Source organism: Ahaetulla prasina, chromosome 4 (genome assembly GCF_028640845.1).
Source record: "Ahaetulla prasina isolate Xishuangbanna chromosome 4, ASM2864084v1, whole genome shotgun sequence".
In the NCBI taxonomy this organism is placed as follows: domain Eukaryota; kingdom Metazoa; phylum Chordata; class Lepidosauria; order Squamata; family Colubridae; genus Ahaetulla; species Ahaetulla prasina.
In genome coordinates this window covers 143,384,863-143,411,305 of record NC_080542.1, presented here as the reverse complement: position 1 = coordinate 143,411,305, position 26,443 = coordinate 143,384,863, and the positions used below count along the sequence as shown (strand labels likewise).

Here is a 26,443-nt window from a genome sequence, read left to right as displayed (position 1 = left end):
TGGGCAGAATTTTTAATTTTATTTTTCAAAGTAAATAAATTTGAGGATTTGCTGCTATAATCCAGACAAAATTTGAAAACTTTGCATGTAACACAGGGATGTCCAACTTTGGCAACTTTTTTAAGATTTGTGGTCTTCAACTCCCAGAAATCCCCAGTCAGACACTAGATGGGACAATAAAGAGAGATTTGATAAATCTCAGGTGCTTTCAAGTAATTAGAGAACCACGGGGCTGTTTTTCAATGAACTAGAACTTGGGGTTTTCATAAAATGACCGATCAGGTTAAGCGTTAACCTAATCCATGGAATTATTTATAAAACATTAAACAATGAAATTGTTTCTCACTATATCTAATACTCCTTTGCCCCTTCTATTTTCCTCATAGCAACAATCCTGTGAGGTGGGTTGGGTTGACAGAGAATGAATGGCCCAAAGTACACCTAGATGGCTTCTATCCATAAGAAAAGACTAGAACTCACAATCGCTGATTGGCCTAAAGTCAAACAGCTGACTTTTATATTTAAGTTGCTGATTCAGTTCTACAGAGGAATTATTGAGTCTGTCATCTGCACCTCCATAACTGTTTGATTTGGTTCTGCAACCCAACAAGAAAGACACAGACTGAGATAAGAACTGCAAAAAATCTGCCAACCTGCCTCCAACCTGTATACTGCAGTCAAAACTGTGAAAAAATTTGCAGCATCCTGGACATAAATGGTTTCAACTGAACGATATGAGCAGCACACCAGAACAACTAGACAAGAAGATGTCTTCAAGGACTGCCTGGGCAAGTACAAGGGGACCCCTATTTCCTTCAATTTAGACCCCCAGGTAGCCCCCATTAGGTTAAAGGCAAGGAGAGTCCCTTTTGCCCTTAAACCCAAGATTGACAAGGAGTTAGACAAGCTCATCAGTCAGGGGATTCTGGTGCCAGTCGATCACGCAAAGTGGGAGACGCCAATCGTCACCCCAGTGAAACCAGATGGGTCAGTTAGAATCTGCGCTGACTACAAGGCGACGTTAAACAAAGCCTTGCAGAAAAGCGCTTACCCGGTCCCCGTGGTGCAACACTTGCTGCACTCGCTGGGGCAAGGGCACGTTTTTGCCAAGTTAGATTTGGCTCAAGCCTATCAACAACTGCCCGTAGACGCCAACACAGCCGAAGCCCAAACGATTGTGACTCACAGAGGTGCTTTCAAGTGTACCCGGGTACAGTTTGGGGTGAGTGTGGCACCTGGTCTATTCAAAATTTAATGGAGCGACTTCTGCAAGGGCTCCCAGGGTAGTCCCTATTTCGATGATGTATTGATATCAGCCGAAAATTTAGAAGAATTGGGGGAGCGTTTGAGAAAAGTTCTGAGCATTTTCCGGTCAGCCGGTCTAAAGGTTAAAGTGAACAAATGCCAGATAGGGGTAGAATCCGTAGAGTTCTTGGGCTACAGAATAGACAAGGAGGGAATTCACCCCACTGAAAGCAAGGTCAAGGCAATACGAAAGGCTCCAGCGCCCAAAAACAAAACAGAGCTTCAGGCATTCCTGGGTCTAGTGAACTTTTACGCGGTCTTTTTGAAAAATAAGGCAACCGTTGCCGAGCCGCTACATAAGTTACTGGGGAAGAATACTGCTTGGTCTTGGGGAAAGACGGAAGCTAGGGCTTTCAAGCAGTAAAAACCTACTCTCGGCGATAGCTTACTGATCCAGTATCATAGCTCATTGCCATTGGTATTGGTTTGCGATGCTTCCCCTTACGGGGTGGGGCTGTGCTCAGCCACAGACTTCCAAATGGCACAGAAGCCCCAATAGCCTTCTACTCCAGAGCGATGTCCTCGACAGAGAGGAACTATAGCCAGTTGGATAAGGAAGCGCTAGCCATTGTGTCAGGGTAAAAAGTTTCACGAATACGTTTTGGTAGAGACTTTGAAATTGTTACAGACCATAGACCACTGTTAGGGATACTGGCTGGCGATCACCAACGCCTGTGGCACTTTCGCCACGATTGACCCGATGGACTATCTTCTTAGCCGCCTATTCCTACAAACTGCAGCATCGACCGGAAAAGAGTTGGGGCATGCGGACGCCTTAAGCAGATGCCCACTACCAGGGGCGATCAAGACCCCACCCGGGACGCCCATCCTGTTAATTGACTCTCTGGACTCTGGCCCAGTCACATCTAAGGAGGTGGCTCGGCCATACCGGACATTACTTTGAGGACTGTATTCAGTTGGGTACAAGAGGGTGGCAGCGCCGGGCGAGCGCTTTTAAAGAATTTGTAAAAACGTGGGAACTTTCGGCTCAAGGGGGGTGCCTGCTATGGGGGGATAGAGTGGTGATCCCAGAAAAATTGAGGAAAAGGGTGTTGGACCTCCTCCACGAGGGTCACCCAGGGATCGTTAGGATGAAGGGTCTAGCGAGAAGCTATGTGTGGTGGCCCTTAATGGACTCAGAAATTGCTGAAAGGGTAGGGAAATGCCAGGCCTGCCAGAGTCCAGACCTCTACCCCCAACGGCCCCGGTTCGGGAATGGGAAAGACCCCAAGGGCCCTGGTCTAGAATCCACATTGATTTTGCCGGCCCCTTCCACGGCCAAACCTTCCTGGTAGTAGTCGATGCCTACTCCAAATGGCTGGAAATCATTCTCATGAGATCCATGACAGCCGAGGCCGTGATCTCAGTCCTACGGCACCTATTTGCAACACATGGGTTGCCCGACACGTTGGTATCTGATAACGGCCCGCAATTCACGGCAACACAGTTTGAGGAATACTTGGCAGAAGAGGGCATCCGGCATGCCCTCTCGGCGCCTTTCCACCCTGCGACGAATGGCCTTGCAGAGCGTTTCGTCCGAAGCGCAAAAGAGGCATTGTCCAGACTCAAGCCAGGCGACTGGCAATCAAAAATAGATGTTTTCCTGGCCGTCCAACACCGAACCCCCTGTGCCACAACCGGCAGAAGCCCTGCAGAATTATTAATGGGCCGAAAGCTCAGGTGCCCACTAGACCGTTTAAATCCAAACTATACACCAGAGGGTTACAAGGGGGGACTCGAAAAAACAAGAGGGATGGAAATAGGCGACCGGGTATGGGCACACAACTATGGTGAGGGCCCGATCTGGGTAGCAGGAAAAATTCTAAACATAACAGGTCCCAAATCATACTTGGTGGAGTTAGAGGACGGCCGAGTATGGAGGCGACATATAGATCAATTAAGGAAACGGATAGCCGAACAAACCGAGTCAGACGAAACAGGCCCTGACTATACAATGTTTGGACCCACCGCTGACTCAAACCCGGGAAAATCGCAGGACTTAACTGAATTCCCGGAGGTCCAGCGACGCCAACAGGTTCCAGTAGAAAACAGCAGGGACGACTCGGCAAATAATCCAGGGCCGGATGGCCTAGAGGAGGAGCTGAGAGGAGCAAACAGCCCCTCGGTCAACTCGACCCGCTCCCAGGGAATGTACTGCGCAGGTCCGAAAGAGTCAGGAGACGCCCAGTCTATTTGCGTGATTACGTTGAAAAGTAATATGTAAATATAATGTAAATATATAGGTAAAGTGTTTTCTGGGAGGGAAGGAGTGTAATGTATCTTTAAATATTTTGGCGGGAAACAAGCACGTTGCTGATTGGTTGAAGCCGCCGGTTGAACTGTACATAAGGAGAGGTTTTTCCCCAGCCTGGTTGCTGGGTTCACCATATAGTAAAGAGCTGTTGTCACTATCCTGGTCTCCTGCCTCGTTATTGCCCGAATCTAACAGATAGTTTTTGGTTGAAGCTTTGGGGATTTTGGGAAGAGACCACAGAGTCAGGTACCACATCTCTGACATCAATACAATTGAACGTGTCCAGAAATATTTTACAAGAAGAGTTCTCCATTCCTCTGAAAACAACAAAATACCCTATCCCACCAGACTCGAAATCCTAGGCTTAGAAAACTTGGAACTCTGTCACCTTCGACAAGACCTAAGTTTAACTCACAGAATCATCTGTTGTAATGTCCTTCCTGTTAAAGACTACTTCAGCTTCAATTGCAATAATACTAGAGCAACCAATAGATTTAAACTTAATGTCAACCGCTTTAATCTAGATTGCAGAAAATATGACTTCTGTAAAAGAATCATCAGTGCTTGGAATACTTTACCTGCCTATGCCCATTTCTCTCGTTTTTCCAGTTCCCCTTGTAACCCTCTGGTGTAATGGGATTCAAACGGTCAAGTGGGCACCGGAGTTCCGTCCCATCAATAATTCGCTGGGCTTCTGCCTGTAGCAGTGCTGGGGTTCTGTGCTGACGGCCAGAAAGAAATCTATCTTTGTTTGCCAGTCTGGCTTGAGCCTGACACGCCTCCTTACCGGACGGAACGCCTGCAAGGCCATTCGACGCAGGGAAAGGCGAGAGAGGGCATGTCGGATGCCCTCTGCCAAGTATTCCTCAAACTTGCCGTGAATTGCGGGCTGTCGGACACCAGCGTGTCAGGCAACCCGTGGTTGAATAGGTGGCGAGGGCTGCGATTACTGCCTCGGCTGTCATGGATTTCATGAGTATGATCTCCAACCATTTAGAGAAGGCGCCGACAACCACTAGGAAGGTTTGGCCGTGGAAAGGGCCAGCAAAATCAATGTGGATTCTTGACCAGGGCCCTTGGGGTTTTCCCATTCCCTGACTGGGGCCGCTTGGGGTAGAGGTCTGGACTCTTGGCAAGCCTGGCATTTCCTACCCTCTCAGCAATCTCTGAGTCCATGAGTGGCCACCACATAGCTTCGCTAGCCCTTCATCCTTACGATCCCTGGGTGACCTCGTGGAGGAGGTCCAATACCTTTCCCTCAATTTCTCCGGGATTACCACTGATCGCATAGCAGGCACCCCTTGAGCCGAGAGCTCATCACGCTTTTACAAATTCCTTAAACTGCTCGCGCGGGCCACCCTCTTGTACCCAACCGAGTACAGTCCTCAACATAATGTCCCGTATGATGCCCGAGCCACTTCCTTAGATGTGACTGGGCCAGAGTCCAAAGAGTCAATAAGCAGGATGGGCGCCCCGAGTGGGGTCTTCGATCGCCCCTGGTAGTGGGCATCTGCTTAACGCCCGCATGCCCCACTTCTTTTCCTGGTCGATGCTGCAGCTTGTAAGAATAAGGCCAAGAAAATAGTCCATCGAGTCAATCGTAGTGCCACAGGCGCTGGCCAGCCAGTATTCCTAACAGCGGTCTGTGGTCAGTCACAATTTCAAAGTCTCGCCAAAACATATTCGTGAAATTTTTACCCCTGACACAATTGTGCTTCCTTATCTAACTGGCTATAGTTCCTCTCTGGGAGGACATCGCTCTGGAGTAGAAGGCTATAGGGGCTTCTGTGCCGCTTTGAAGTCTAGAGCCCACCCCGTAAGGGGAGGCATCGCAAACCAGCACTAGGCAATGAGCTATGATACTGGATGAGCAGGCTATCGCCGAGAGCAGGTTTTTACTGCTCGAAAGCCCTACTTTTCCGACTCCCAAGACCAAACAGTATTTTTCCTAGAAGCTTATGCAGCGGTTCAGCAACGGTCGCTTTGAAAAACCAGAAAATTCACTAGCCCCAGGAATGCCTGTAGCTCTGTTTTGTTTTTGGGCGCTGGAGCCTTTCTGATTGCCTTGACCTTGCTCTCAGTGGGTGAATTCTTTCTTGTCTATTAGGTAGCCCAAGAATTCGACGGATTCTACCCTATCTGGCATTTGTTCACTTTAACCTTTAGTCCGCTGACCGAAAATGCCCAGAACCTTTCTCAAACGCCCCCACCTCTACGCTTTTCGCTGATATCAATACATCATCAAGTAGGGAACTACCCTGGGAGCCCTTGCAGAAGTCGTTCCATTAAGTTTTGAACAGCCTGGTGCCACACTCACCCCAAATTGTAATCGGGTACACTTGAATGCCCCCCTGTGAGTTACAATCGCTTGGGCTTCGCTGTGTTGGCGCTACGGCAGTTGTTGGTAGGCTTGAGCCAAGTCTAACTTTGCAAAGACTTGCCCTTGCCCCAAAGAGTGCAGTGTGTTGCACCACGGAACCGGTAAGCGCTTTTCTGTAAGGCTTTGTTTAGCCGCCTTGTAGTCAGCGCAGATTCTAATTGACCCATCTGGTTTTACTGGGGTGACGATTGGCGCCTCCCACTTTGCGTGATCGACTGGCACCAAAATCCCTGATTTATGAGCTTATCTAGCCCCTTCTATTTTCCTCATAGCAACAATCCTGTGAGGTGGGTTGGGTTGACAGAGAATGAATGGCCCAAAGTACACCTAGATGGCTTCTATCCATAAGAAAAGACTAGAACTCACAACCGCTGATTGGCCTAAAGTCAAACAGCTGACTTTTATATTTAAGTTGCTGATTCAGTTCTACAGAGGAATTATTGAGTCTGTCATCTGCACCTCCATAACTGTTTGATTTGGTTCTGCAACCCAACAAGAAAGACACAGACTTCAGAGGATAATTAGAACTGCAGAAAAAACAATGGCTGCCAACCTGCCTTCCAACCTGTATACTGCACAAGTCAAAAAGGTGGCTGTGAAAATATTTGCAGACCCCTCGCATCCTGGACATAAATGGTTTCAACTCCTACCCTCGAAACGATGCTATAGAGCATTGCACACCAGAACAACTAGACACAAGAACAGTCCCCAACGCCATCCCTCTGCTAAACAAATAATTCCCTCAACACTGTCAAACTAGTGACTAAGTCTGCATTAATATTAATCTTCTCATCATTCCTATCACCCATCTCCTCCCACTTATGACTGTATGACTGTAACTTTGTTGCTGGTATCCTTAAGATATATATTGACTGTTTCCCTGTAACTATCATTATGTGTTGTACCTTATGATTCTTGACGAATGTATCTTTTCTTTTATGTAGACTGAGAGCATATGCACCAAAGACAAATTCCTTGTGTGTCCAATCACACTTGGCCAATAAAAAAAAATTCTATTCTATTCTACTAAACTGATTTATCCAGAAAGCCATAATTAGTAAATTTTGCCTCTTAGATGAAGACAGCCTGCACATTCCATTATTGTAAAGTTCCAGATGTTTTTGTTTTCTTTCCCTGGCTTTTTTTTTTTAAAGTTGTTGCTTTTAAAAAAAATGGGGGTGGGGGTGGGATCCAATCTTGCTTTACTGGTGTTGATAATTGGGCCAAATAGATTATGATAATATGGATCAGAAGGACAGGGGAAAACCCATGACTCTCAGGCTCCGCCCACTCCATAGAGGGCAATTCCTTTTTTATTTATTTATTTATGAAGCTCTTGAACAGGCGACATCTGATGTTTCTCCATTTCCATGGCACTGTAAAAAAAATGGATAGGAATTGTGTTGACATGCGCGCACAGCAAACCAGTGGCAAACCTCGGAGGATTTCACAGCTGCCTTTTATGACTAAATTGAGACTAGAACTCAGTCTCCTTGTCAAGGAAGAGCTGGATTTTAATTGCAACAGTTTCTTTGAAATGGACTCAAAACCATTTTTTGCAGTGTAGTACCATAGATCAAGTCCACCCATTATCCTAGTACCTGGCTGGGAAGAGTAAACTCAAAACTCATGTGGACTAGGAGCAAAAGTGCTGGACTAAAAGTGGGGGACTGAAATTCCAGTCCCACTACACTTATAGAAGTTCCATAAGAGAACTGTTACGTCTGCCTCCTTCCAATCTGCCTCACAGGGTTGAAGAAGGAGGAAGATTTTCATATAGGCAGTCTTGCATTTCTGTAAGAAAATGAATCTGACAAATATATAAGTTTATACAAGTACATACAAATATATCTGTGTAAGACTTGTGTAAGAATGTGTAAGAGCCGTGGTGGCACAGTGGTTAGAATGCAGTATTGCAAGCTGACTCTGCCGACTGCTAGGAGTTCAATTCTGACCGACTCAAGGTTCACTCAGTCTTCCATCCTGCCAAATGAGGACGCAGATTATTGGGGGCAATATGCTGACATCTGTAAACCATTCAGTGAGGGATGTAAAGCACTGTAAAGTGGCATATAAGTCTAAATACTATTGCTGTTATACTTGGTAAAGGAGGCTGAGTTTCAGCGTTGCGGTTGTAGCTGTTATCTTGACTTTTTTGACCTACCCAATCTCTCCTAAGACTTCTATCGCAATACATCACTAATACAATAACTATTTGGGAAGTGCTTGCTTGCTAAGAGAGAGAGAGAGAGACAGAAAAAGGTATAATCTATACATAAATTGTGTGTGTGAGAGAGAGAAAGAAAAGGGAAAGTGAATTTTGCCTCATTTTATGACTTTCTTGCCACAGTTATTAAGTGAACCACTGTAACTGTTAAGTTAGCACAGTTGTAAAGGGAATCTGACTTCCCCATTAACTTTGCTTGTCAGACGGTCGCAAAAGGGAATCACGTCACTCCCAGAGACTAGGAGACCGTCATAAATATGGGTTAATCGCCAAGCATCTGAATTTTGATCACATGACCACAAAGATGCTGTAACAGCCATGTGTGAAAAACATGAGCCATAAGTCTCCTTTTTCAGTACCATTGTAACTTCAAACAGTCACTAAACAAACTGTTGTCAGTCAAGGATTACCTGTAGGTTTAGGGAGATCCTTCATAGGTTTGAACAGTCACTAATCGAACTGTCGTTAAATGAGGACTATGTATGGCATCATCACATCCATCCCGAAATTTATATATTTGCATTCAGCAATTTTTATTTTTATTGTTATTTTTATTGGCCAAGTGTGATTGGACACACAAGGAATTTGTCTTGGTGCATATGCTCTCAGTGCACATAAAAGAAAAGATACGTTCATCAAGGTACAACATTTACAACACAATTGATGATCAATATATCAATATAAATCATAAGGATTGCCAGCAACAAGTTATAGTCATACAGTCATAAGTGGAAAGAGATTGGTGATGGGAACTATGAAACGATTAATAGTAGTGCAGATTCAGTAAATAGTCTGACAGTGTTGAGGGAATTATTTGTTTAGCAGAGTGATGGCCTTCGGGAAAAAACTGTTCTTGTGTCTAGTTGTTCTGGTGTGCAGTGCTCTATAGTGTCGTTTTGAGGGTAGGAGTTGAAACAGTTTATGTCCAGGATGTGAGGGATCTGCAAATATTTTCACGGCCCTCTTCTTGATTCGTGCAGTATACAGGTCCTCAATGGAAGGCAAGTTGGTAGCAATTATTTTTTCTGCAGTTCTAATTATCCTCTGAAGTCTGTGTTTTTCTTGTTGGGTTGCAGAACCGAACCAGACAGTTATAGAGGTGCAAATGACAGACTCAATAATTCCTCTGTAGAATTGGATCAGCAGCTCCTTGGGCAGTTTGAGCTTACTGAGTTGGCGCAGAAAGAACATTCTTTGTTGTCCTTTTTTAATGATGTTTTTGATGTTAGCTGTCCATTTGAGATCTTGCGATATGATAGAACCCAGAAATTTGAAGGTTTCTACTGTTGATACTGTGTTGTCAAGTATTGTGAGAGCCCGCTTTCCTTGTCTTCTCCTTTTGGTCACTTGAAAGATAGAGATCGAATGGAGACGTAACAATCTATAATTATGGCTGGACACTCAAACAATGTAAGGCCCAAAATGGGTGTTGCAAATCCAAATTAAAAATGAAAACTGAAGTTAAAATAAGCAAATCAACCTGCTGGCCTTTAATCAAGCTATAGACAGCCTTGGCAAGAAAGAAGAGAACTAAAATAAGAAGGAAGGGCAAAGAGAGAGAGTGAGAAAGAGGGAGAGAGAAGGAACGTCTGGATTAGTTTAAGATATTCTCTGTGTCTCATTACTGAATTCTAATTCATAGTGATTTCTAGCCTGTAACTCACTCCATCAAAAGGCTACTGATTTCCTGGCTTAAACTTGACACCGGGATACCTCTGAAGGCTAAAATTAGCAGCCAGCTCTTCCAAAAGGATCTTGGCCAAGTCAGTGGTGACAAATGTCCATTACGTGCCCTCCATTTCATCAGCAGGCTCACTTCCAGTTGCAAAAATATATCTCCTTTTTCCTTGGCTGAGTGATGAGGATTTTTTAAAAAATACTTCTCTCCCCCAAAAAGGAATGTTGGTAAGTCTGAGTTCATCCAGAGGCCTTAAAAAGGTATTTTGAGACCCGGAAAAGCTGTGTGAACCCAAGCAATTAGATTATTTCAGAAAACATTGTTAGTCTATCGGAACAACACAGCTTAAATATGAAAGTTTATAGGAAAGACGATGATACTGTTATTTGGTATAAAAATGTGCGCTTCTTCCTTTCCTCCTTAAGAAGTCAGATTTAGACAGGCAGTTTATGTTAGAACAGATAATCACTTCCACCCAACTCTGGATGGAAAAGTACCAAAAAACTAAATATAGTTGGTTCTGATTATGTGTGGGATAGGAGAGCATTAGGAAATTCTAGGATTGTAACTGGTCCTAAATAAATAATATTTAAAATAAAATTAAAATAAATAGTCCTGGAAGAGACTGGACAGCAACTTGTTTGAAATGGTATAGGGCCATGATGGTTAACCTATGGCATGCGTGCCAGAACTGGCATGCAAAGTTCTCTCTGTGGGCGTGTTCGCCATTGCCAGCTGATCTTCGGGTTCCCAGCGTGTGCATGTGTGCCGACCAGCTGGTCTTTCCTTGCACTGGAGTGCCGGAAACCTGGAGACCTGCTTGCCAGCGCGCATCAGAAACCTAAAGCACTGGCCAACAGATCTTTGGGTTTCCAGCTTGCGCAGGCGCACACATTCCAATTTGGGCACTAGGCGCCAAAAAGTTTCGCCTTATAGAGACTCCTGCTTGAGCAGAGGGTTGGACTAGAAGACCTTCAAGGTCCCTTTCAGCTCTATTCTCATTGATAGTCTGGAAAGTTGAAAAACCCATTGTAAAAGGGGATTTGATTATGACATTGCTATCAGTTCTTTATTTTATTTTTATTTATTTATTTATTTTTGTCACAACATCACATAAAAAGGATTATATAGTATATAAACATATATATGAGTAAATATTAGGAGGTATAAGCACCAATATATATATAGGAAGAAGAAAAGAAAAGAAAACAACAACAACAATAGGACAGGAACGGTAGGCACGTTTGTGCGCTTATGCACGCCCCCTTATGATCCTCTTAGGAATGGGGTGAGGTCAATAGTAGACAGTTTTTGGTTAAAGTTTTTAGGATTATGGGAAGAGACCACAGAGTCAGGTAAAGTATTCCAAGCACTGATGATTCTGTTACAGAAGTCATATTTTCTGCAATCTAGATTAAAGCGGTTAACATTAAGTTTAAATCTGTTGGTTGCTTTTGTATTGTTGCAATTAAAGCTGAAGTAGTCTTTAACAGGAAGGACATTACAATAGATGATTCTATGAGTTAAACTTAGGTCTTGTCGAAGGCGACGGAGTTCCAAGTTTTCTAAGCCTAGGATTTCAAGTCTGGTGGGATAAGGTATTTTGTTGTTTTCAGAGGAATGGAGAACTCTTCTTGTAAAATATTTCAAATGAGTCCAACTCTTGGCAATGCTATGGGCCTAGTTTCTCCGCATCTTCCTATCTTGCAGTGCTTCTTGGAGTTGTTCTGTGCTCTGGATGGTGTCAGCTTTTATTGTGTCCAGCCACCGTGTTCTTTGATGGCCTGGTTTCCTTTTACCACTAATTTTTCCCAATGTAATTGCTTTCTTTATGAATTCCCTTGTATATAACATGGCCAAAGCAAGTGAGATGCAGTTTCATGATTTTGCTTTCCAGTGACACATCTGGTGTTATAGGTTCCAATAGTCGCTTGTTAATCACCTTTGCTTCCAAGAAATACACAGGAACCGAAGATAGGCAGTTTCCAAATTTGATAGATAAAATAAATAAATAAAAAAACATTTCTATTTTATTGCTCACAAAATTGCCCAAATTGGCTGTTGAATGTAAGGAAAATAACTTGATGGAAGTATGTGAAGAACTGTTCTCTAGGTAAAAGAAAAATGAAACAAAACAAAACATTATTTTTCCAAGTACCAAGCACCAAAATAACATTTAGAAGCGGCTCAAACAGAGGCCTCCTTCATTCACTGAACTATAAGACAGAGGACAAGGAGAACAGCACAGTCAAATATGTAAGATTCTGTTATTAATCTTAGTAAAAAATTAATAATTGTAGTATTGTCTTAGGCTTAGTCTAAGCCGGGTGTCAGCAACCTGCGGCTCCAGAGCCGCATGTGGCTCTTTCGGCCCTCTGCTGTGGCTCCCAGTTGGGTGATCCCACCGCTGGCTGGCCCCACCCCTCACCTTCCTCTCCCAGTCACTCCTCATCTTGCCTGAGAAGGTAAAGGTGATGGCGGGAGATGGAGAAGTGGTCAGGACAGAGACAGAGAGATACAGAGAGAGGGGAGAGAGAGAGGGGAGAGAGAGAAGGGCCGTGATAGCTCAGGCTGTTAGAAGCCTGTTATTAGAACACAGTAGCCTGCAATTACTGCAGGTTCAAGCCCAGCACGAGGTTGGAAGCCCAGCCTTCCATCCTTTATAAGGTAGGTAAAATGAGGACCCAGATTGTTGGGGGGGCAATAAATTGACTTTGTAAATATACAAATAGAATGAGACTATTGCCTTATACACTGTAAGCCGCCCTGAGTCTTCGGAGAAGGGCGGGATATAAATGTAAATAAATTAAAAAAAAACATAGAGAGATACAGAGGGGGGAGGGAAAGGGAAGGAGGGAGGGAAGGAGGGAAAGAGAGAGAGAGATGTCAAACGGGTTTTGTGATTTTTTTAAACAACTGGTTCTCTGCCCTAATGACTGGCTGGGTAGATGTGGCTAGGGGAGGGTCATGTGACTGGTGGAAGTGAGTGACGTTGGCCACGCCCACCCAGGTTTTGTGGCTCCCGATGTTTTCTTTTCATTGGGAAACAGGTTCAAATGGCTCTTTGAGTGTTTTAAGGTTGCAGACCCCTGGCCTAAACTATTTGCCCATGTAGTAGGGCTGTATTGCTATTATTATTCTCATTTTTTTTCATCTCCTCATCTTTCCTGATTTCCGTGATTAATCACTTGTTGTTGTATCTTATGATTAAATGATTGTAACTTGATGTATACGACGGGGGTGGGTTCTACTTAGCTTTACTACCGGTTCGCAACGGGACCACGTGCGTGCGTGCGCTTGTGCACATGCGCAGAAGCTTCCTGATGATGTATGGGTCAGAGGGCGGAGCCTCCCACCGGTTTTACTACTGGTTCTTGCGAACTGGTCCGAACCGGGGGCAACCCACCATTGGTATACGACTTATCACTTTGTTGTTGTATGTACACTGAGAGCTTATGCACTGGAGACACATTCCGTGTGTGTGTGTGTCCAATCACACTTGATCCAGAAAGAATTCTATTCTATTCTATTGATTTCCTGCTCTGGTCTATCTGTGGGGCTGATGTTCGTGGAAAAGATATGCCATAGAAATGCGGGCGGGGGGAGGAAAGTGGGCTCCTTCTTTTGGAAACGAAACAAACCTGCCCCCTTCCCCAAAGCCCAGAACTATTGGCTTGAACATCTGAATGCTCCCTTTCCACCTTGGCCTAGTTGCTCAGCCCTGTCAGTTTAAGCGGTATTGTGTTAATCAGTCATAAAAGAAAAGATAAAAAGCAAAGGGAGCCACAGCGTTTGTCTCCAAACACTGCTTATGGGGAGAAGGATTGCCTCCAGTGGTAGGTTTCAAAAATGTTTACTACTGGTTCTGTGGGTGTGGCTTAGGGGCGTGGCTTGGTGGGTTTGGCAGGGGAAGGATACTATAAAATCTCCATTCCCTCCCCAGTCCAGGGGAAGGTTACTGCAAAATCCCCATTTCCTCTGATCAGCTGGGACTTGGGAGGCAGAGAATAGATAGGGGATGGGGCCAGTCAGAATTTTTACTACCGGTTCTCCGAACTACTCAAAATTTCCGCTACCAGTTCAGCAGAACTGGTCAGAACCTGCTGAAACCCACCTCTGGTTGCCTCCCACCAGAGTTATTCAGTCCTTGGCATTCATCCCATCAGCCATATGGGGATGTGCCCGGCAGAGCAAGTTTAGTCTTGCATCCCAAATTTCTGCAGTTTCCCTCCCTGGACCCAATTCCTCTCTTCTTCCTCCCTTAATTCATTTTATTTATTTATTTATTTTCCAGGTTGGGTTGTGCTTCTCTTAATTATTTCTGTCCCCCGCTGGTTCTTCTGAATGACTATCTTTTCTTTACCTTGGGGGTCTTGTAGCTGATCCTCCCAGCACTGGATCAATTGGATTTTTTTTCCCTTTTAATCACCCCATCCCACCCCTTTGTCACTGAACGAAGATAATGCTCTCCTGCAGTGGCTTTCGCACAGTCCTTTCAGTCAGCAAAGCTGACCATTTGGTTACTTCTCCATGAAAATCCCTAAGGAATAGCTTCTATGGCCTTGGTCAGGAATTCCTAGAAGAGGGAAAGGGCTAACAATTAAGATTGTTCTTAATAATAAGTAAGAAATAATAATAATAATAATAAAAACAACAACAACAACAACCACCATGGCACTTGGTACCATGTCCAAGAATTTTATGAAATACATCAAGAAATTGCAACTTCCTGCAATAACACCAGCGGAACTGCAGAAAACTGTGCTACTTGGAACATCGTCCATCTTAAGAAGGTACTTGGTTGATACCTAGGACGCTGGCAGCAACCCGTATCAACCATCAGCACCAGTCAATGATATTTGTGATACATTTTTAAATGTTCAGTTGACTGAGTTTCATGTTCAGTGAATAAAAGAGATAATTAATAATAATAACAATAACAACCTTAATTCACCAGCAACCTATGTTTCCTTATTCACTTAGCCAACAACTTAGACTTAGAAGACTTAGAATAACTTTATGTTATTTATGACTGAGTAGATCTTCATTTTCATGGAAATCTTTCCTTATGAGAACATTTAATTGCATCTTTTAAGACAGCCATGATTTTACCGCAATGTTATGGCCAGCAGAGTTACAGTAGATCAATCTAGGCCAAGGGTCCGCAAACATTTTAAACAGGGGGCCAATTCCCAGTCCCTCAGACTGTTGGGGGGCCAGACTGGCTGGGTGAGTGTGGCTAGGTGGGCATGTGACTGGGTGGGCATGGCTAGGAGATCATTTGACTAGGTGGGTGTGGCCAATTTAGCAGTCCATTAAACAACGCACACAAATTAAATTTTAATTTGTTTTGGTCCTGGGGCAGGTTCTGACCGGTTCTGGAGAACCGGTAGCGGAAATTTTGAGTAGTTCGGAGAACCGATAGTAAAAATTCTGACTGGCCCCACCATATTCTATCCCAGCCCCCATATCCCAGCTGATTGAGAGGAAATGGGGATGTTTCCTTCCCCTGCCGTGCCCACCAAGCCATGCCCACCAAGCCATGCTACATCCACCAAGCCTTACCCACAGAATGGTAGTAAAAAATTTTGAAACACACCACTGTCCTGGGGGTGTTTTATTTGCTTTTGTTTGTATGTTACTCTTTTGGTTGACTTTTCTTTTTACGAGATCATTTTTTCGGTTGTTTAAGAGTCTGGTGGTCCACTTCAGGAACCTCAGCTTTGCAGCAATTCTTCTCAGCCCTAAGGAGCTTACCATCAACAAGTCTGTGTGTGTTTGTGTGTACGTGTGTGCATGTGTCTTGTCTCTCTCTCACACTTTCCCTCTCTTTCTTTCTCTCTCTGACTTGTCTCTCTCTCACACTTTCCCTCTCTTTCTTTCTCTCTCTGACTTGTCTCTCTCTCTTTCCCTCCCTCTCTCTCTTTCTGTCTCTCTGTCTCTCTTTCTCCCTATCTCTCTTTCACTCTGTGTTTATCTCTCTCTCTTTCTTGCTCTCTGTCTCTCTCTGTGTGTCTATCTTCTGGAGGGGGGAAGGACAAAAATGGGGTGTGTGGATACCCTGGGCCGGGAGACCTCCATGCACCCCATTTTTGGCCTGCAGAATGCTACTGGAGACGGGGGAGGCCAACAACCGGCTCATTTTTGGTCTCATAGGGTGTCTGCACACACCATTTTTCACCTCCCCCACCTCCAGAAGCACTCTGCAGGCCAAAAATGTTGGCATTACCTTCCAGTTCCAGCCCGCGTGGCTCGCAAAGATAAGTCCTGCGCTCGGCTAAAGGGTGGGGGCAGGCGGCTGGGCGGGGCAATGTGGGCGGGGCAGCCTCATGGTCCTGCACAGGCCGGATTAATAGCTTCAATGGGCTGTATGTGGCTCGCGGGCCATAGTTTGATGACCCCTGATCTAGGTAGACCACTCTTCTTCCATGAGGTCTCAGAGAAAGCCAGTGCAAATCCTTCCAACTGTTTGAACTAGAGCCATGGTAGCACAATAGTTAGAATGCACTGTTGCAGTCTGATTCTGTCAATTTCCAGTAGTTCGATCCTGATTGGCTTAGGGTTGGACTCCGCCTTCCATCCTTCCGAGGTGGGTAAAATGAGGACCCAGATTGTTGGGGGGGAAGAGGCTGACTCTGTAAACCACTTAGAGAGGGCTGTCAAAGCACTGTGAAGCGGTATACAAGTCTAAGTGCTATTGCTATTGTTTCTAAGGTTTTCCACAACTATCAGATGGAAGGGTGGGATTAGGAGGTCCAGCCAGAGTCTGTGTTGGTCAGGTAGATTTCAGAATTGGCCACCGAAGAAGGTTTTTGTTTTTTTTTGTCACAACAGTATATACAATCATCAACATAAACAATAACCCATTATAAGAGAAAAAGTATATATAAGTAAAAGTATAAGTAAAAGTATGCATATAATACTATAATGAAGGGAACAATAGGACAGGAACGGTAGGCACTTTTGTGCGCTTATGCACGCCCCTTATAGTCCTCTTAGGAATGGGGTGAGGTCAATAGTAGACAGTCTTTGGTTGAAGATTTTGGGGTTTTGAGTAGAGACTCAAAGGGCGGGATAGTGAGTTCCAAGCGTTAACAACTCTGTTAAAAAAGTCATATTTTCTGCAATCAAGTTTGAAGCGGTTGACATTAAGTTTTGATTTTTTTTAAAAAAAAATTTTTTATTTACATTTATATCCCGCCCTTCTCCGAAGACTCAGGGCGGCTTACAGTGTGTAAGGCAATAGTCTCATTCTATTTGTATATTTACAAAATCAACTTATTGCCCCCCAACAATCTGGGTCCTCATTTTACCTACCTTATAAAGGATGGAAGGCTGAGTCAACCTTGGGCCTGGTGGGATTCGAGCCTGCAGTAATTGCAGGCTGCTGTGTTTTAATAAAAAGCTATCTTACAGCCTGAGCCACCACGGCCCTGAATCTTTTGTTTGCTCTTGTATTGTTGCGATAGAAGCTGAAGTAGTCTTTTACAGGAAGGATATTACAATAGACGATTCTCTGTGTTAAACATTTTAACCATGCCCCACTTCTGTTAATTTTCTCACAAAACTAGGCATGAGATGGCGCTCTCTTGAAGTAAGTTCCCTTGATCGAACTGTGGCACAGACAGTCTTCCCAGTTTGCCCCAAGCAAGAGAATAATTAAAAGACTGAGTTCACACAGTGTTAATCTCAGAGGTAATTGCTGTGTTCGCTTACCTTACTTTGCCCAGACAAAAGCATAAGGAAATTGCTGTGTCTTTTGCCCTGAACCACAAAAGGTGAACAATCAAAGATTTATGCTGCTAGCATCTTAGTAACATTTCTACAAAATCAAACCTTAATCAGTCCCCAAAACTCTACCCCAAAGCAAATGAATGGCAATACAGGGAGTCATCAACTTGCAACCATTTGTTTAGTGATCATTTACAATGGCACTGACAAATGGTTAAATGCCAATTTTTTCAACAACCTTTCCAGCATCTCCATGGTCACGTGATCAGAATTCAGACGCTTAGAGTTTAAGAAAGAAGGGAATTGATAGTGTGATGGTGTGAAATGGAATATGTTTTATGTTATATTTTAGATTATGTTTGTTAGTTACAATACCCTGTATTCTGTTCTGGGAAGTCTCGGGGGGGGGGGAATGGTGGGGGGGGGGAAATTGATTGGTTGCCATTGTACAGGAATAATGGTGGAATTAAACAAGTTGGAATGGTGTAAAGTCGGGACTGCTCGGTAACCACTCCCGAAGGGAAAGGGTAAGGAAAGAGGAGTAAAGAAGGAAGAAAGTAGGTAGGCAGGTAGGTAGGTAGGAAAGAAGGGAGGGAGAAGAAAGGATAGGAGGAGAAGAAGGAGGAGAAGATAGAGGGCTAGAAAGGGTGGTAGTGAGAAGTGGGGAAGAGGAGGGGAAGTAGGAAAGTGAGGAGAAGGATGGTGGGGAAAGTCGAAGAAGGATGAGAAGGGAAGAAAGGATTAAAGGGGGGAGTGGCGGTCGAGCAGCCCTGATGGAGTATAACTTGAGTATAGGATCGATTGTTGGATAAGTGATTGTATTGTACACTGGTCAAATTGTGGGAATTATTATGGAAAATAAAAAAAATTTGCTCTAAAAAAAAAAAAAGAATTCAGACGCTTGGCATTCATATTTATGACGGCTGCAGTGTCCCGGGCCACGTGATCATCTGTTGCGATTTTATGACAAGCAAAGTCGATGGGGAAGCCGGATTCACTTTACAACCATGTTACTAACTTAAAAACTGCAGTGACTCACTTAGCAACTGCAACAAGAAAGGTCATCAAACAGGGCAAAACTCACTTAACAACTGTCTTGCTTAAGCCATGGAAATTTTGGATTCAATTGTGGTCGCAAGTGGAGGACTCCTTGTACGATAATGCTGGGGTTTTGTTTTGTTTTTTTCTTTTTGTAAGGGGTGGGGCGGAAGAGTTGCACAAACAAACTCTTTTGCTGAGGCACCAAAGCTTTTTGGGATGGTCCCTGCTACGGGCAGCAAGCAAATCTGTAAATTCAGCAAAACTGAAATTGCTTTTGGTTTTCTTGCAAATATTGCTTCAACAGCTTCCCGGCATTTGCTCCTTCTACAGCTTCATCTGGTCAGCCGTAGGATACTACCTTGACCTTGAAGAAGTAGGAAAGGCAGTAGTCTGTGCCAAGTTGTAGTCATCCCTCCTACACAGCCAGCTGAACACAAATGAGATTGTCATCCGTTTTATAGTCTCCACCAACTCCTAAACTCCCAGTTCTTGTATGAACTCCCCAGCTGCAGAAGTAGTCCTTGACTTGTGGCCATTCAAAACTACCACAGACCTTCCTAGGTTTCTCACAATCCAGTTCCAAAGTTGCAGTGGCCATCTCCTCCCCCCCCCCATCCTTGTGCACCACAGGGACTCACAATTGGTCCACGTTTGTGGATGTTTGCAGTGTCCCACAGTCATGTGACCATGATTTAAGTCTAAAAGTTTTACATCGTCGCCATGATGTAATAAAGATGTTGAGACTCTAGAAAGAGTGCAGAGAAGAGCAACAAAGATGATTAGGGGACTGGAAGCTAAAACATATGAAGAACGGTTGCAGGAACTCTGTATGTCTAGTTTAATAAAAAGAAGGACTAGGGGAGACATGATAGCAGTGTTCCAATATCTCAGGGGCTGCCACAAAGAAGAGGGAGTCAAGCTATTCTTCAAAGCTATTGGAGAATAGCTATTCTCCTGAGGATAGAACAAGAAGCAATGGGTGGAAACTAATCAAGGAGAGAAGCAACTTAGAACTAAGGACAAATTTCCTGACAGTTAGAATAATTAATAAGTGGAACGACTTGCCTGCAGAAGTTGTGAATGCTCCAACACTGGAAATTTTTAAGAAAATGTTGGATAACCATCTGTCTGAAATGGTGTAGGGTTTCTTGCCATGGGGTTGGACTAGAAGACCTCCAAGGTCCCTTCCAACTCTGCTGTTGTTGTTGTTGTTGTTGTTATTAAAATCTGCACTGACTTTGGCAAAAATCAGCTCATAACAAACTTTTGGTTCACTTAACAACTGTCATTAAAAAGATCACAAAATTTGGTCAGTCACATGGTTGATCTGGCTTGCAGCCAATCACGACTGATGACCGTGATTATAGTTGTAAGTTGAGGACCAGTAATATCCCATTTTTCTGAAAAAAGGGCTCCCATCATTGCCAGTCAGAATGGCCCTGGGCTGAGAAGATTTTGTCTATATCATATCTGAAGCCACCAGGGCAGTCAAGGATCCCACATTTTAATACTAGACTACCTCCTTTCTGAAATCAGTCCATATCGAAGATTCTGATCCTAAGCATAGCTAGCATGGAATAATCATTATCAAACCGTCTCGTTTGCAAAAGCCACATTGATGAATTCCTTCTGGCCCAGTCATTTGTTCCCACTTATTATCCTTCAGAGAAGCATTTCACGGATGTTGTGCGTGTAAGTCAACGCCATCTTGACTTTTTTTGACTTTTTGCAGATTTCCCAGAACAGTTTGCAGAGTTTCTAGCTGTGACTGATCTGAGCCACCTTTTAAATTGTTTGTGGCCTTCCCAAACTTCCGGTAGGCTTGTTTTTCACTCTCCCTGAGCCTCCGCACACCTTGCACTTACCTGCATCCAAAACGGGCCCCCTGGGGACTCCTGGAAGGGGAGGGGAGGGGTGGGCGGGGCCATCCAGGAGCAGGATTTGGGGGTTTTCCGAACTGCACAGAATCTTAGCTAGAGGTTCTCCCGAACTCCTGCAAGCCCCCAGCAGCCCACTCCTGGTCTCACCAGCTTTCCAGTCCTCTGTGTCACTCAGGGTTAGAAATAGCTTGATGCTGTGCTGGCTTGGAGGGAACACTAGGAAGGGAGCGAGGTTGTTCATTTGGACTTCTTTTTATGCAAAAATAAAAAAATAAAATAAGTACATATATGGATTGGCATTTTAAAGGGAGGAATTCTTGGTTGGAACCTTGGATGGGTCCCTAAGAGGGAAGACAAAATTTATGTGTCCTGTCTGCCTCTCACATTTAAGGAGTATTAATTCATTGTGATAGCCAGCAGCAGCTGCTCTAATTCCACACGGGAATATCTGGATGTTTTGTCTTCTTGTGACTATTGTGCATAGTTTTTACAAGGTAAGGCTGCCAATTTTTTCATTTCAGATAGCAAGGGACTGGATTTTTTTTTTTTTTCCTTTTCTAGTCCCTAGAAGTAATCAGCACCTGGAACCTAATCTGGTGGTTTGGAAGACAAAAATAATCTCCCTACACATAGAAATCTAATGGCAGAAAGTGAAGAGGAACTAAAGAGCCTCTTAATGCGAGTGAAACTCAACATTAAGAAAACTAAGATCATGGCTCCCGGCCTTCTCAATTCCTGGCAAATGGGAAGAAATGGAGATAGTGGCAAATTTTATTTTCCTGGGCTCCAAGATCACCGCAGATGGGGACTGCAGCCAAGAAATTAACAGATGCTTGCTGCTGGGGAGAAAAGCTATGGCAAACTTAGACAGCAGACTAAAAAGCAGAGACATCACCCTGCCAACAAAAGTGCGCATAGTCAAGGCTGTGGTTTTCCCAGTTGCAATGGATGATGGTAGAGGACAGGAAGGTCTGGAGGAATGTTGTCCATGGGGTTGCAATGGGTCGAACACAATTTCACAACTAACAACAACACACATACAAATCAAACTCCTTGAGAAAGAAAACATTCCTTGAGAACTATCTTTCCATAGTCAGGGAGTTTGTGACATGAGATGGCATTCAAATATGGATTTCTGTAATCTCTAACATAAATCCCTTGATTTCTCTATATCACTGTTTTGAATCTTGGGAACTTTAAGATGTTCCCAAGATGTTAAATATATTTTTTTTACTTTTAAATAAAGGGAGACTACAATAGCTCTAATCAGCTAAAAAATGGAAGCAGTAGGCTCCATCCCATAATTGGATAGACCAGGTTGCCTTGATAGACTGGTCTCACTGGAGAAAAAACATTTAACATAACATAACATAACAACAGAGTTGGAAGGGACCTTGGAGGCCTTCTAGTCCAACCCCCTGCCCAGGCAGGAAACCCTACACCATCTCAGTCAGATGGTTATCCAACATTTTCTTAAAAATTTCCAGTGTTGGAGCATTCACAACTTCTGCAGGCAAGTCGTTCCACTTATTAATTGTTCTAACTGTCAGGAAATTTCTCCTTAGTTCTAAGTTGCTTCTTTCTTTGATCAGTTTCCACCCATTGCTTCTTGTTCTACCCTCAGGTGCTTTGGAGAACAGCCCGACTCCCTCTTCTTTGTGGCAGCCCCTGAGATATTGGAACACAGCTATCATGTCTCCCCTAGTCCTTCTTTTTGTTAAACTAGACATACCCAGTTCCTGCAACCGTTCTTCATATGTTTTAGCCTCCAGTCCCCTAATCATCTTTGTTGCTCTTCTCTGCACTCTTTCTAGAGTCTCAACATCTTTTTTACATCGTGGCGACCAAAACTGGATGCAATATTCCAAGTGTGGCCTTACCAAGGCATTATAAAGTGATCTTGATTCTATCCCTCTGTTTATGCAGCCCAGAACTGTGTTGGCTTTTTTAGCAGCTGCTGCACACTGCTGGCTCATATCTAAATGGTTATATTTAAGATGCGTGTAATTCATTTCCCATGCTGGCTGGGGAATTCCAGGAGTTGAAGCTTTAAAGTTCTCAAGGTTGAGAAACACAGCTCTATGTGGTCATATCAGTCGCTGCTAGCAGTCTAATAACTTTGGGAAGCAAAAGAAGTCAGAAACTCCCTTTTTTGACTTGTCCAGTTTAGGGAAAAAAAGAGGTAATATTTTAGATCAAGGTTGCTTGAAAATATTGCACGCATAGCTTCTCTTTTTGAATTTTGTTTATATAAGATACAGAAGCACCAAAGGTATTCTGTTGATCATTCAATGTGACATAGCAGAGTTCGTATTCCCAAAAGAGGTTCCTAGAATCGGGTCAAAACTAGCTTAATTTTTTTGTCAATGGATTTTTACTTTGTCTCACCTGAGCAGTTCTGAGTGTTTTGCAAGAGAATAACAAAAAAGTGTATTTAATAAATATTCAGAGTGCAGACAGAACGGTAGAGCTGAAAGGGACCTTGGGGGTCTTCTAGTCCACCCCCTGCTCAAGCAGGAGACCCTATACAATTTCAGACAAGAGGCCAGTCTCTTCTTAAAAACTTTCAGTATTGGAGCATTCACAACTTCTGGAGGCAAATTGTTCCACTGGTTAATTGTTCTCACTGTTACAAAGTTCCTCCTCAATTCCAGTTTACTTCTCTCCTTGATTAGTTTTGTTTCTTGTCCTACTTTATTCTCCTACTTTGGAGAATAAGTTGACCCCCTCTTCTGTGTGGCAGCCCCTCAAATACTGGAATCCTGCTATCATCTCCACCCTAGTTTCTCTTCACTAGACTAGCCATGCCCAGTTCTTGCAACCGTTTTTCATATGTTTTAGTCTCCAGGCCTTTAATCATCCTAGTTGCTCTTCTCTGCACTCTTTCCAGAGTCTCAACATCTTTTATAATGAGGTGACCAAAATGCACTACAGTCCATGGCTTATCACCATTTGTTGGGTTAAGGTTAGGGTTAGGGTTAGGGTAGCTCACATAGGTGTTGATTGATGGTGAGGAGGTGTTTGGTTTTGTTTTGTTTCCTTTTGAGTGATGTGTACATGTTGTTTATCTCTATGTGCCCATTGTTGGCTGGTTTGCCTGAGTGCCAGTCTTCCAGGAATTATCTGGAATTTTTCGGCTTGTCTCATTCTACAATGGTCAGAGTTTCACAGTTCAAGCTGTGGTTCAGTCTATCCATGGGTTGCGAAATTAAGTGACAGGAATCCTGCTGGGCTACCAACAGAACACAAAGAGCCACAGTGAGGGGATTGTTGGACTCCTTCTGAAAAAAAAGTTTGCCATTGGGTTTCAGGAGTGCCTGTTTGAAGCATGAATCGTATCACGCCTCCTTTCCTCAGCCGAGACATCCCAAGGGAAGCCTCCGAAATAATTGCAGAGAAATTCAGTGCATAACCCCTTCCCAACATTACTTGGGGAAAGTCATTTTCGTTTTAATTGGCAATCCTTAGAGATGGCGTCTTTTGTGTGAGATAGCAAGGTTTAGGTTTGAAAAAAAATCGAAACCTTGTGCACTTATTTGCCAGAAGTCATATGCAATATATATGCACAATGGAAGAAAGAAAAGAAACTAAAAGGAAAGAAACAAAAAGAAAAGAGGGAGGGAGGGAGGTCTGCAAAATACAAAAAAAAAAAAAGTGCTGAAACAACACTGGACATAGCATAAAGGACTGAAAGCAATTCTTTAAGTTCGTCCAAATTAAATTCTCAATCTTTACGAAGTTTTAAAAAAGGCAGCCTATTCATTTTATAAATAAATAAAATTATATCTACATAAATACTCAGTGGAACGTGACATGTCTTTATATTTCTTGACAGTAATAAAAAATGGATTGTCATAGCTTGCTTCCAGAAAGAAGCTTGCTTGCTTTCATTGTGCATATATGTTGCACATATATTGCATATAACTTCTGCTGGATAATGCACAAGGTTTTTATTTTTCCTTCCTTCCTTCCTTCCTTCCTTCCTTCCTTCCTTCCTTCCTTCCTTCCTTCCTCCCTCCCTCCCTCTTTCTTTCTTTCTTTCTTTTGTTGTGCATATATGTTGCACATATATTGCATATGACTTCTGCCAGATAAATGCAAAAGGTTTTTATTCTTTCTTTTCTTTCTTTCTCTTTCTATCTTTCTTTCTTCCTTCCTTCCTTCCTTCCTTTCCCTTCCTTCCTTCCTTCCTTCCTTCCTTCCTTCCTTCCTTCCTTCCTTCCTCAGAACCTGACTCATTAAAAGCTGATAAAGAGATAATTAAAAGAATGGAGGCCGAGTGGCACGGAATTAGTCCAGCAACCACAGTGGGGATGTTTGTTCTCAAGTGGTAGTTCCGTGGCATCTCAAGCATCTCAGAGGCTAAGACGCTGAACTTGTCGATCGAAAGGTCGGCAGTTCGGCGGCTCGAATCCCTAGTGCTGCCGTGTAATGGGGTGAGTTCCTGTTGCTTGTCCCAGCTTCTGCCAACCTAGCAGTTCGAAAGCACGTAAAAAAATGCAAGTAGAAAAAATAAGGACCACCTTTGGTGGGAAGGCAACAGTGTTCCATGTGCCTTCGGCATTTAGTCATGGCGGCCATTTGACCACCAAGATGTCTCCAGACAGTGCTGGCTCTTTGGCTTTGAAACAGAGATGAGCACACCGCCCCCTAGAGTCGGAAATGACTAGCACATACGTGCGAGAGGAACCTTTTATCTTTACTTTTTAACCCTATCAAGGAAAAGAGGCTGCTACTTGAATTCACAAGCGGTGTTGGGGATTCAGGAACCCATCGGGCAGCTGAGGTCGGAAGGGAAGAGTTCAGTCTGCTATAAATAGCCAGGCCCCTTTAGGCAACTGATCGGCATTTGCATTTTTCTGCCTAGTTAAGTTATCGTTCAGGGAAAGAAAGCAGTCCAAATGCACAATCTCAGGGTGGGGAAAAAAATTGGAATTCAACAGAATGTTTTATTTCATGAATGCCTCACAGCTGTCTTTTGGCTACCCTAATTTGCCCTTTCAAACCGAGACTCGGTCTGGCTGGAAATCTGTCTGGGAAATTGGATTTTCCGCCTGCCTCCCAAAGATTTGGGAGGGGGGAAAAAAAGCAGGAATGCCTTTTTAATATGAGGAAATCTGAGTTTGCACTGGATTTCTGCCTCCTGATGCTGGGCGCGTGCGCTCTTTAAGCCAACAGCTGAGGGCTGGTAGTTGGTCAATTAAAAAAGAAAGACAATAATCATTCAGTAAAACTCCCAAGTCTTCATGCAACTTGAGGTTTCTTTTTTTAGCCATACATTATGGATGCACCTGGCCGCCCATGCATCCACTCTTAAGAATGCTTGCTTTTTCCAGCCTCTCTGCCATGTCTCCTGCCTCATCAGTTGCATCCATCATCTGTCACTCATTGTAACCTCTTTTCAGGGTTCAAGAGAAGCAGCACCGGCTGCGAGGGTGGCGGGCCCAAGCAACCATAGCAAGCAGCGGTGATGAGATTCACACTTTTTCATGTTTTCTCCAGTTTCCCAGCTGGCATAACATTCTCAACTGGCTTGTGTAAAGTTTCTGTCCAACTGCTCTTTTCTCAGTGCAAACCCAAAATTGCAAGCCACAAATAAGTGAATTGCTCCAAATGGCAAGATTTTTTTCTTCTTCTTCTTTAAAACAACCTCTTGTTTTCTCCCTATGTTAGCACAGTAGTCCTGGACTTATGACAACAACTGAGGCCAAAAATTTCTATACTTAAGCGAGATAGTTCTTAAGTGAGTTTAGCCCCGTTTTATGAGCTTTCTTGCCACGGTTGTTAAGTGAATCCGTCTTCTCTGGTTTTTTTTTTTTTTTGTTGTTGTTGTTTTACACTTTTGGCTTCACCGTTTTTTATTTTTATTTCTCCCCACCTTCGTTTCTTTATTCTGTATTAGTTCTCTGTTATTTTTCTTTTTTAAAAAAAGAAAAATACAGGTACC

At 43.6% G+C, this 26,443-nt stretch overlaps 1 pseudogene; it reads left to right on the top strand.

Moving 5' to 3' along the window:
- The first annotated feature begins 2,312 nt into the window (after positions 1-2,312).
- Positions 2,313-26,443, top strand: part of LOC131198281 (uncharacterized protein K02A2.6-like) — a 134,459-nt pseudogene continuing 110,328 nt past the window's right edge.